Raw genomic sequence first — 13,263 nt, forward strand, 5'->3', positions numbered from 1 at the left:
TGTAGTAGTAGCAATAATGGAAGTCATAGATACTCAATCTGATGCTCCCCTGGGCCTGAGGATGGTTTGGGGTGCCCTTGAAGTTGTAACCTCGAGGTGAAAGGCTGAGTTCCCTGAAACTTGAGGCAATGATGAACCATGATGCTGGTGTTAAGGTCAGGCTTTATGCAATAAGTCCACTGTACTTTATTGAGTCAGTTCAATAGATGTTCACACAACTACTGTACACATTAACAGCAATCTTTACATTTTTGATATGCCATTCCCAAGGCTTTATATGGGTGATAGAGAGCTGAATCTCTTTTTTATAGTCTGGACAATCTTTCCAACTCGACCAATGGGTGTGATTGATCTCTCCCACTTTGCTCGGCCCCCCAGAAATTGTAAAGGTGTCATCACATGTCACTGTTCTCTGGAAGGAATGGTACAGCATAGTGTACCCCAATGGGAAATAAGTACAGAGATTCAGGGTTTTGCAATAAACAAGTGTGCTTCTTTACTGTAAGACCTCAAGTGCAATACAATACAAGCTAGGCACTGAAACAGTTCTGTCCATAGGAAAAGACTGGGCTAGCTGGTCCTCTCTCTCTATCTCTCTCTCTATCTCTCTCTCAGAAGGCTGGTACTCTAGCTTTAGTCATCTGTCTGGCTTTCTGGTCAAAAGGGGTGGTGACCAAGGGTCTGTGGCAGAGTAGATAACGCCATAGTCTCTCCTACTAAAACACTGGTCTCTATCTGCAGACAACTGGGAGCTTTAACTGCTTTCCTTATATACAGTTTATAACAGACCTTCTAATGGGAGGAGTGGAGAGGATAATCACAACCTATAAAAAAACAACTTGTCTTCTCGGTATGTCATAGACTTGTATATCATTTCAATACAAGTCTATGGGAATGAAAAAGCAGCTTTTATAGACATTAACAAGTCTTCAGATATAAACTACAGAGCTAAACCAGACAGTCAAAAGGTGTGTCTGTTTTTCCTCCAAAACTTTGCATATTCCTTTATTGTACCTATGGAAGATTTCTAACTTCTCAGTGCATAGGTTGAGAGACCCACAGTCTCTTAGTATTAGCGGGCTGTGAATTTACCTTATCCACAGTGCAGTGCAAATATAGTGCAATAACAGTGCAAATGAACATTATATATTACAATAAGCACAAAATGCAGATCGACAATATAAAACAGTATTTTTATAAGACCATATATACAGTGCAAGTTAACTCTTGAAAGTGCAATATAATAGAGAGTTGATGGCTTTGCACAGTAGCAAAAGGGCAGATGTCCACTAGTGTCCATGTTTCAAAGTACCCCTCCAGAGCAGTACTTTGAATGTTCTGCTGCATTCTCTCTTTTTTCCCCCTCAATGGTTGGCACATATACTGAAGCTTTGGTTGCCTAGGATGCACAGGGCAATAGATCTCCCAGTGTAACTCTGCTCTTCACTGCTTTCAGACGTTTACACATCCATAGCTAGCACTAGAATGAAACAACGTTTCCTAGAGAGCAAGGATTGATGCCGGCCCTGCCTACCAAAAGTAACTAGGAACCTCCCACACCAAATATAGCCTATGGGACATACATTAACTACAGCACATTAAGCCCATGCATTAGGCACCCCGGAGCTACTGAAACAGTATAATATAGAAGTCTATACTGCTTCCCTTTTTTGCAGTCTAATTTGTTTATTGGTCAACAGGTTGTTTTCTCTGCGCGGTGCACGTGAGTGAGTGAGAGATTGTATATGTGGTAAAACTACAAGTATACAAATAGCATGTATAAGTATTAGGCATAAGCTAGCATGTACTATAACATTTACATTAACAGTGAAGGCACATGGTAAAATGGCTGCCTATACATAAGATTGCATGGCTAGCTAACAGTAATAACAACTCCTTGAGTAACAATAACAAACTGACTGAACAGCTCTGTATAAGACAATATCCCAGAAACAGAGGTACAGTACAGACCAAAAGTTTGGACACACCTTCTCATTCAAAGAGTTTTCTTTATTTTCATGACTATGAAAATTGTAGATTCACACTGAAGGCATCAAAACTATGAATTAACACATGTGGAATTATATACATAACATAAACGTGTGAAACAACTGAAAATATGTCATATTCTAGGTTTTTCAAAGTAGCCACCTTTTGCTTTGATTACTGCTTTGTACACTCTTGGCATTCTCTTGATGAGCTTCAAGAGGTAGTCACCTGAAATGGTCTTCCAACAGTCTTGAAGCAGTTCCCAGAGAAGCTTAGCACTTGTTGGCCCTTTTGCCTTCACTCTGCGGTCCAGCTCACCCCAAACCATCTCGATTGGGTTCAGGTCCGGTGACTGTGGAGGCCAGGTCATCTGGCGCAGCACCCCATCACTCTCCTCCATGGTCAAATAGCCCTTACACAGCCTGGAGGTGTGTTTGGGGTCATTGTCCTGTTGAAAAATAAATGATGGTCCAACTAAACGCAAACCGGATGGAATAGCATGCCGCTGCAAGATGCTGTGGTAGCCATGCTGGTTCAGTATGCCTTCAATTTTGAATAAATCCCCAACAGTGTCACCAGCAAAGCACCTCCACACCATCACACCTCCTCCTCCATGCTTCACGGTGGGAACCAGGCATGTAGAGTCCATCCTTGACCTTTTCTGCGTCGCACAAAGACACGGTGGTTGGAACCAAAGATCTCAAATTTTGACTCATTAGACCAAAGCACAGATTTCCACTGGTCTAATGTCCATTCTTTGTGTTCTTTAGCCCAAACAAGTCTCTTATGCTTGTTGCCTGTCCTTAGCAGTGGTTTCCTAGCAGATATTCTACCATGAAGGCCTGATTTACACAGTCTCCTCTTAACAGTTGTTCTAGAGATGTGTCTGCTGCTAGAACTCTGTGTGGCATTGACCTGGTCTCTAATCTGAGCTCCTGTTAACCTGAGATTTCTGAGGCTAGTGACTCGGATGAACTTATCCTCCGCAGCAGAGGTGACTCTTGGTCTTCCTTTCCTGGAGCGGTCGGCATGTGAGCCAGTTTCTTTGTAGCGCTTGATGGTTTTTGTGACTGCACTTGGGGACACCTTCAAAGTTTTCCCAATTTTTCGGACTGACTGACCTTAATTTCTTAAAGTAATGATGGCCACTCGTTTTTCTTTAGTTGGCTGCTTTTTTCTTGCCATAATACAAATTCTAACAGTCTATTCAGTAGGACTATCAGCTGTGTATCCACCTGACTTCTCCACAACGCAACTGATGGTCCCAACCCCATTTATAAGGCAAGAAATCCCACTTACTAAACCTGACAGGGCACACCTGTGAGGTGAAAACCATTTCAGGTTACTACCTCTTGAAGCTCATCAAGAGAATGCCAAGAGTGTGCAAAGCAGTAATCAAAGAAAACGGTAGCTACTTTGAAGAACCTAGAATATGACATATTTTCAGTTGTTTCACACTTTTTTGTTATGTATATAATTTCACATGTGTTAATTCATAGTTTTGATGCCTTCAGTGTGAATCTACAATTTTCATAGTCATGAAAATCAAGAAAACTCTTTGAATGAGAAGGTGTGTCCAAACTTTTGGTCTGTACTGTAGATCTCTTACCATCTATTGAAAAATGTAATTTTATGTCACAGAATTTTTTTTTAAGCGCACACGTTACACAGCAGATGTGGGCCTGGTAAGGTCACTGTCTTCCTATTACACCCTCTACACTGTCTTTCCCTTTCTATGCACAGCTCTCCCTAACACTGAGCAATTTAGCGCAGGTTGTGCTACAAACATATATTGCTGCTGTCACACACAATAGTTCTTACAAGGACTTTTGGGTCTCTGAAACGTTTTTGTACAGAAATAATATTCAATTACACTCCCTACACTGTCTGTCCCTTCATATGCTCAGCTCTCCCTGACTTTGAATGAGCCAAACACACGTCATCGGTGCTATATAGCGCCTGATGATGCTTTCCGGCCAGCCAGTCACTGTAATGCCAGGAGCCAACATGGCTACTAGCATGACAGTGAGGGCAGTACTAATCTGCACATTTATTGGCTGCTTAGCAGCCGCAAAATGTGTAGGGGGGAGACTCGAGCATTGCGCTCGAGCACATGTGGTACTCGGCCGAATAACGCCATGTGCCGAGCATATCGATGCTCGAGCCGAACTGGTATTCGACCAAGTATGCTTGCTCAACATTATCAGGCATGCTTTAAACTCTTGAACCTAATATCTCTATGATTTTTAAACCTGTAAAGAATCCCACTTCATGCTTAAGTTTTGACTTATGTCCCTAATTAGTTTATATCTCTGTGAATTTTCACACAAAGTTTTGGCACTATAATGACCATAATGAATTTCTGACATGTGGTTGTCAAGATACAGTATGACAAGGTATAATACAATTAAAATTATGCCACTGATCTCCAAATCAAACAATATTTCTGCTTGTGTTCTCCCAATGAATGCTAAGAAAACTTTTGACCAGGTAAACAGCTCTTTATTAAATCAAACCTATTAGAAACTATAAACTAGTTAAACTATATCAAACCTTACATTTAGCAGATAGTCCTTGACTTTGTAGCCAAAGTATTTCTGTGTGTCACCAATCCCAAAATATATTTTTCATAAATATTGAAGGAATCTGACAAATGGGTTTTTAACAAGGTCTTCCTAATGCAGAAGTTACAGCCTTGAAAGTCTCCTTTTTTCAATGATGTTCCCTCTCGATTCAATATCTTGGTGTTCAGATGCAATACACTCTCTCTTTACTAGTGATGAGCGACAGGGGCAATATTCAAATTTGCAATATTTAGCGAATATTTGGGCGAGAATTCGCCATTATTTTCTTGATTGCGAAAATCAGCAATGGAATATGCAAATATTGCTAGCACAATACAGGTGTGGGTCACTTTTGCTACCTTTTTTAAGCTGCTAGAAAATTCCTGAGACTGGAGAAAATGGTTGACACAGCAGAACATTACAATAGCTTTATATACAGATAGAGTGCTCCAATATGTTAGCAATTGCTCAAATCGGCTTCACATTTTATCAGGTTTGACTACATATTTCTGATTGGTGCACTAAGTATTGCTGTGAACTTGTGACATCACAGCACTATGTCTGTAGCATGTACACTCACCTAAAGAATTATTAAGAACACCTGTTCTATTTATCATTAATGCGATTATCTAGTCTACCAATCACATGGCAGTTGCTTCAATGCATGTAGGGTTGTGGTCCTGGTCAAGACAATCTCCTGAACTCCAAACTGAATGTCAGAATGGGAAAGAAAGGTGATTTAAGCAATTTTGAGCGTGGCATGGTTGTTGGTGCCAGACGGGCCGGTCTGAGTATTTCACAATCTGCTCAGTTACTGGAATTTTCACGCACAACCCTTTCTAGGGTTTACAAAGAATGGTGTGAAAAGGGAAAAACATCCAGTATTCGTCAGTCCTGTGGGCGAAAATGCCTTGTTGATGCTAGAGGTCAGAGGAGAATGGGCCGACTGAGTCAAGCTGATAGAAGAGCAACGTTGACTGAAATAACCACTCGTTACAACCGAGGTATGCAGCAAAGCATTTGTGAAGCCACAACACGCACAACCTTGAGGCGGATGGGCTACAACAGCAGAAGACCCTACCGGGTACCTCTCATCTTCACTACAAATAGGAAAAAGAGGCTACAATTTGCACGAGCTCACCAAAATTGGACTGTTGAAGACTGGAAAAATGTTGCCTGGTCTGAGTCTCGATTTCTGTTGAGACATTCAAATGGTAGAGTCTGAATTTGGCGTAAACAGAATGAGAACATGTATCCATCATGCCTTGTTACCACTGTGCAGGCTGGTGGTGGTGGTGTAATGGTGTGGGGGATGTTTTCTGGGCACACTATAGTCCCCCTTAGTGCCAATTGGCCATCGTTTAAATGCCACGGGCTACCTGAGCATTGTTTCTGACCATGTCCATCCCATTATGACCACCATGTACCCATCCTCTGATGGCTACTTCCAGCAGGATAATGCACCATGTCACAAAGCTTGAATCATTTCAAATTTCAGGTTTCTTGAACATGACAATGAGTTCACTATACTAAAATGGCCCCCACAGTCACCAGATCTCAACCCAATAGAGCATCTTTGGGATGTGGTGGAACGGGAGCTTGGTGCCCTGGATGTGCATCCCTCAAATCTACACTATATCACTATCTGACCTACACTATCTCCCACTAACTATCTGTATTATATATAAGCTACTTTAGCTAACTACATATCTATCTAATGTAATGACACAGGAAAGCAGAGAGCACAGCAATAACACTGCTGTCTCTCTCAGATCTGCAAAATACTGCATAAAAGGGCTGCTGGGGTAGTTCTTATATAGTAAGTGGTAGGCAACTTTCCTATTGCTAGTTATGTTGCTAAGTTCAGACAAAGACATTGCAGCCTTCTCATTGGCCCACAAGCAAGAAGCAGGGAGGGATCATGGGTAGGGATGAGCGAACCCGAACTGTATAGTGTATGAGGTGTTCGTGACACGGGCCCGAACCCGAACATTTACGTAAAAGTCCGGGTTCGGTGTTTGGCACTTTCTTGGCGCTTTTTGAAATGCTGCAAAGCAGCCAATCAACAAGCGTCATACTACTTGCCCCAAGAGGCCATCACAGCCCTGCCTACTATTGGCATGGCTGTGATTGGCCGGTGCAGCATGTGACCCAGCCTCTATTTAAGCTGGAGTCATGTAGCGCTGCACGTCACTCTGCTCTGATCAGTGTAGGGAGTAGATGCAGCTGCTGCTGTTAGGGCACGATTAGGCAGGGATTTACTCATCAAAAACACTTAATGAAGTGATCGATCTACAGCTGTGTATCATTCAACTTCTGCTATTTAATTGCTCATTGTTTTTATGCTGCCCAGACCGTTTTTCTGTTACTTTTCTCTGGGGTGATCGGTGGCCATTTTGTGTCTTGTGGTGCGCCAGCACAAGCTGCCACCAAGTCCATTTAACCATCAATTGTGTTTTTTTTTTTTGCTATATCCTACATCAGGGGCTTGGCTATGCTTGCTATTTTATTGAGGGGTGAAATACAATTGCGAAAATAGCAGTACCCTAAATCTGGTGTTTCAGCTGTGGCTAGGCAATTGTAATACTGTCTGCTGTCTGGCAAAGGATATATTTTGTTCTGGGTTGAAATTTAATTCCCAAATTAGCAAATCCCTAAATCAGTGGTTTCTGCTGTAGCAGGCCAAGTTTAAATCTATCCATAAAAGGGTATATTACATTAAAGGTGCTGATAGGGTCATCCTCAATAACTTCACACGTTACCGTGCATTTCCAAGTCTAATTCTGTCTGTAAAGGGATACCTGTCATCCAGGGCCTAAATACTAGGCCTACAATTTATATTAAGCTAAATCTGTCATTACTGCTGTGCCTGTATTAGTGTAATACGGTACCTAAATAGATGTCCAGATAGTGTTAGGTGCCTGTAAAAAGAGACCTGAATTTGAATTCAATACATTGGGCCAAATTTTTTTTTTCCTATTGTGGTGAACGGTAACAATGAGGAAAACATCTAGTAAGGGACGCGGACATGGTCGTGGTGGTGTTAGTGGACCCTCTGGTGCTGGGAGAGGACGTGGCCGTTCTGCCACAGCCACACGTCCTAGTGTACCAACTACCTCAGGTCCCAGTAGCCGCCATAATTTACAGCGATATTTGGTGGGGCCCAATGCCGTTCTAAGGATGGTAAGGCCTGAGCAGGTACAGCATTAGTCAATTGGGTGGCCGACAGTGGATCCAGCACGTTCACATTATCTCCCACCCAGTCTTCTGCAAAAAGCGCACAGATGGCGCCTGAAAACCAAGCCCATCAGTCTGTCACATCACCCCCATGCATATCAGGGAAACTGTCTGAGCCTCAAGTTATGCAGCAGTCTCTTATGCTGTTTGAAGACTCTGTTGGCAGGGTTTCCCAAGGGCATCCACCTAGCTCTTCCCCAGCGGTGGAAGACATAGAATGCACTGACGCACAACCACTTATGTTTCCTGATGATGAGGACATGGGAATACTACCTCAGCACGTCTATGATGATGACGAAACACAGGTGCCAACTGCTGCGTCTTTCTGCAGTGTGCAGACTGAACAGGAGGTCAGGGATCAAGACTGGGTGGAAGACGATGCAGGGGACGATGAGGTCCTAGACCCCACATGGAATGAAGGTCGTGCCACTGACTTTCAGAGTTCGGAGGAAGAGGCAGTGGTGAGACCGAGGCAACAGCGTAGCAAAAGAGGGAGCAGGACACCCGCCACCAAGAGAGTTCGCCTGCTACTTGCCACCGCCACCTGGGACCGAGCACCGCAAAGGTAGCTTCAAGGAGTTCCCTGGCGTGGCAGTTCTTCAAACAATGTGCTAATGACAAGACCTGAGTGGTTTGCACGCTGTGCCATCAGAGCCTGAAGCGAGGCATTAACGTTCTGAACCTTAGCACAACCTGCATGACCAGGCATCTGCATGCAAAGCATGAACTGCAGTGGAGTAAACACCTTAAAAACAAGGAACTCACTCAGGCTCCCCCTGCTACCTCTTCTGCTGCTGCCGCCTTGGCCTCTTCCTCCGCCTCGGGAGGAATGTTGGCACCTGCCGCCCAGCAAACAGAGGATGTACCACCAACACCACCACCTCCGTCACCAAGCATCTCAACCATGTCACACGGCAGCGTTCAGCTCTCCATCTCACAAACATTTGAGAGAAAGCGTAAATTCCCACCTAGCCACCCTCGATCCCTGGCCCTGAATGCCAGCATTTCTAAACTACTGGCCTATGAAATGCTGTAATTTAGGCTGGTGGACACAGACAGCTTCAAACAGCTCATGTCGCTTGCTGTCCCTCAGTATGTTGTTCCCAGCCGCCACTACTTCTCTAAGAGAGCCGTGCCTTCCCTGCACAACCAATCCGATAAAATCAAGTGTGCACTGCGCAACGCCATCTGTGGCAAGGTCCACCTAACCACAGATACGTGGACCAGTAAACACGGCCAGGGACGCTATATCTCCCTAACTGCACACTGGGTAAATGTAGTGGCGGCTGGGCCCCAGGCGGAGAGCTGTTTGGCGCACGTCCTTCCTCCGCCAAGGATTGCAGGGCAACATTCTTTGCCTCCTGTAGCCTCCTCCTCCCACTCGGCTTCCTCCTCCTCTTCTTCCACCTGCTCATCCAATCAGCCACACACCTTCACCTCCAACTTCAGCACAGCCAGGGGTAAACGTCAGCAGGCCATTCTGAAACTCATATGTTTGGGGGACAGGCCTAACACCGTGCAGAGTTGTAGCGGGGTATTGACAACAGACCGACGAGTGGTTGCTGCCGGTGAGCCTCAAGCCCGGCCTGGTGGTTTGCGATAATGGGTGAAATCTCATTGCAGCTTTGGGACTAGCCAGTTTGATGCACATCCCTTGCCTGGCGCATGTGCTGAATTTGGTGGTGCAGGAGTTTATTCACAACTACCCCGACATGTCAGAGCTGCTGCATAAAGTGTGGGCCGTCTGGAACTTCGGCCTTCCAGCTCACCGCCTCATATGCGACGTGCCTACCAGGTGGAACTCCACCTTGCACATGCTGGACAGACTGTGCGAGCAGCAGCAGGCCATAGTGGAGTTTCAGCTGCAGCACGCACGGGTCAGTCGCACTGCGGAACAGCCCCATTCACCACCAATGACTGGGCCTCCATGTGAGACCTGTGTGCCCTGTTGCGCTGTTTCGAGTACTCCACCAACATGGCCAGTGGCGATGACGCCGTTATCAGCGTTACAATACCACTTCTATGTCTCCTTAAGAAAACACTTAGGGCGATGATGGAAGAGGAGGTGGCCCAGGAGGAGGAGGAGGAGGAGGAGGAGGAAGAGGGGTCATTTTTAGTACTTTCAGGCCAGTCTCTTCGAAGTGACTCAGAGGGAGGTTTTTTGCAACAGCAGAGGCCAGGTACAAATGTGGCCAGCCAGGGCCCACTACTGGAGGAGGACGAGGATGAGGAGGAGGTGGAGGATGATGAGGATGAAGCATGTTCACAGCGGGGTGGCACCCAAAGCAGCTCGGGCCCATCACTGGTGCGTGGCTAGGGGGAAACAGAGGACGATGACGATACGCCTCCCACAGAGGACAGCTTGTCCTTACATCTGGGCAGCCTGGCACACATGAGCGACTACATGCTGCAGTGCCTGCGCAACGACAGCAGAGTTGCCCACATTTTAACGTGTGCGGACTACTGGGTTGCGACCCTGCTGGATCCCCGGTACAAAGACAATGTGCCCACCTTACTTCCTGCACTGGAGCGTGATAGGAAGATGCATTCTCAAATGTCACAGGGGAACAAGTGGAAGCCCAAGGCGAAGGCAGAGGAGGAGTAAGAGGTCGCCAACGCAGCTGTGTCACGGCCAGCTCCTCTGAGGGCAGGGTTAGCATGGCAGAGATGTGGAAAAGTTTTGTCACCACGTCACAGCTAACTGAACCACCACCTGATACGGAACGTGTTAGCAGGACCCAGCATTTCACTAACATGGTGGAACAGTACGTGTGCACACCCCTTCACGTACTGACTGATGGTTCGGTCCCATTCAACTTCTGGGTCTTCAAATTGTCCATGTCGCCAGAGCTAGCCTTTTATGCCTTGGAGGTGCTGGCCTGCCCAGCGGCCAGCGTTTTGTCTGAATGTGTATTTAGCACGGCAGGGGGCGTCATTACAGACAAACACAGCCGCCTGTCTACAGCCAATGTGGACAAGCTGACGTTCATAAAAATGAACCAGGCATGGATCCCACAGGACCTGTCCATCCCTTGTGCAGATTAGACATTTATAACTACCTCCCCTTAACCATATATTCTTGTACTCCAGGGCACTTCCTCATTCAATCCTCTTTTTAATTGTACCATTATATTGAGGGGCAACCCAAAGTTGAATGAACCTCTCCTCTGTCTGGGTGCTGGGCCTAAAAATATCTGACAATTGCCTGTTCCAGTCGTGGGTGACATGAAGCCTGATTCTTTGCTATGGGACCTCTCTCCTCTGTCTGGGTGCCGGGGCCTAAAAATATCTGACAGTGGCCTGTTCCAGTGGTGGGTGACATGAAGCCTGATTCTCTGCTATGACTTGAAGCCTGATTCTCTGCTATGACATGAAGCCTGAATCTCTGCTATGAGACCTCTCTCCTCTGTCTGGGTACCGGGGCCTAAAAATATCTGACAATGGCCTGTTCCAGTGGTGGGTGACATGAAGCCTGATTCTCTGCTATGGGACCTCTCTCCTCTGTCTGGGTGCCGGGGGCCTAAATATCTCACAGTGGCCTGTTCCAGTGGTGGGTGACATGAAGCCTGATTCTCTGGTATGACATGAAGCCTGAATCTCTGCTATGGGGCCTCTCTCCTCTGTCTGGGTGCCGGGGCCTAAAAATATCTGACAGTGGCCTGTTCCAGTGGTGGGTGACATGAAGCCTGAATCTCTGCTATGGGACCTCTCTCCAATTGATATTGGTTAATTTTATTTTTTATTTTAAATTAATTTCCCTATCCACATTTGTTTGTAGGGGATTTACCTACATTTTGCTACCTTTTGCAGCCCTCTAGCCCTTTCCCGGGCTATTTTACAGCCATTTTAGTGCCGAAAAGTTCGGGTCCCCATTGACTTCAATGGGGTTCGGGTTCGGGGCGAAGTTCGGGTCGAGTTCGGATCCCGAACCCGAACATTTTCGGGAAGTTCGGCCGAACTTCTCGAACCCGAACATTCAGGTGTTCGCTCAACTCTAATCATGGGTTCGGATGAAAAAAAATCTTGAATATTCACAAATACAAATAAATAGCACTATATTCTAAATCTTCACAAATTCTCAAAGTGGCGATATTCACGATTAAATTTTGCGATTCGCGCTCAACACTACTCTTTACATCGGTTGTCAAAGTTCAGTAGAGAACACATAATTGATATAAACAAATTTCCTTTATTTTTTTTAAACAGTTCACTTCTGCTATATCAAATTTTATCCGGCACATATCTAGACCATGTCTGGAATGTAAGCTCACGGCTAGGTGAATATTTACAGTAGTGGGAGTACAGGCCTGTGACTGTCAACTGTACTATTGCACCCAAACTCTCCTTTGCATGTTTTTATAATTTCATGTGGGGTGGAAAGCATGCCCCAGATACAAATAGCCACTCACAACCAGGGAGAGATAAATTACTATTTTTAGTTAGAACCTTCTTACAATGTGTAATTCATTTAGAGATCTATTCCCCAAACTGACTTTCCTATTTGAAAATCCAGAATTCTACCCTATAGTGAGTGTAGAGCTTTATCTTGTGCTCACGCTCACAAATTAAGGTTACAAAAACTAATAGAAGCATTTCTTGATTTTCCTATTGTTAGTTATTTTTAGTCCTTGTGAATTCTAGGCCTTATGCCTACGTCCGTTGTTCTGGTCCGCATCCGAGCTGCAGTTTTTGCTGCTCGGGTGCGGACCCATTCACTCCAATAGAGCCGCAAAAGATGCTGTCCGTATCCGTTGCTCTGTTCCGTGCCCCGCAAAAAAAATATAACATGTCCTATTCCTTTCCGTTTTGTGGACAAGAATCGGCCGCCCGTTCCGTTCCACAAATTGCAGAAGGCACATGGGCAGCTTCTGTTTTTTGCGGATCTGCAATTTGCAGACCGCAAAAGACGGATCGGTCGTGTGCATGTAGCCTTAGTCTGTATTGGTGTACTTTGTGTCAAATGTATCAAATGTCATATTGAATTTGCTGCATCTTGAAACCTAAGGCTGGGTTCACATCTGCACTTTTAACTCCAGCAGTCCATTCCAGTGGACAAACAGACTGCCAGAGTTCACTGTATTTGGCAAAGCTGTATATCATCATGCACTGCTATACATATATTTACTATAATGGGATCCGGTGGTGATCTGGCCATTTACTGTAATGGGATCCGGTGGGGATCTGGCCACTTTCCTGCATATATGCTTTCAGACGGAAAGCGTGTAGTATTTTTTGTCCGTCAAAAAGCCAGCATGTATGCCGGATACAGTGAATTCCAGCAGTCTGTTCCTGTGCTGTAATAAACTGACAGAATTAAGTTCAGTTTTAGGGCTCATGCACACAAACGTATTTTGTCTCTTCTGTGTTCATTCTGTTTTTTGCATCCCGTATGCGGACCCATTTACTTCAATGGGGCCACAAATGTCTGCATGTCCATTCCACAAAAAAAAAGTCTGCATTATGGACAAGGATA

The sequence above is a fragment of the Bufo gargarizans genome, chromosome 1 (assembly GCF_014858855.1).
Source record: "Bufo gargarizans isolate SCDJY-AF-19 chromosome 1, ASM1485885v1, whole genome shotgun sequence".
Classification (NCBI taxonomy): domain Eukaryota; kingdom Metazoa; phylum Chordata; class Amphibia; order Anura; family Bufonidae; genus Bufo; species Bufo gargarizans.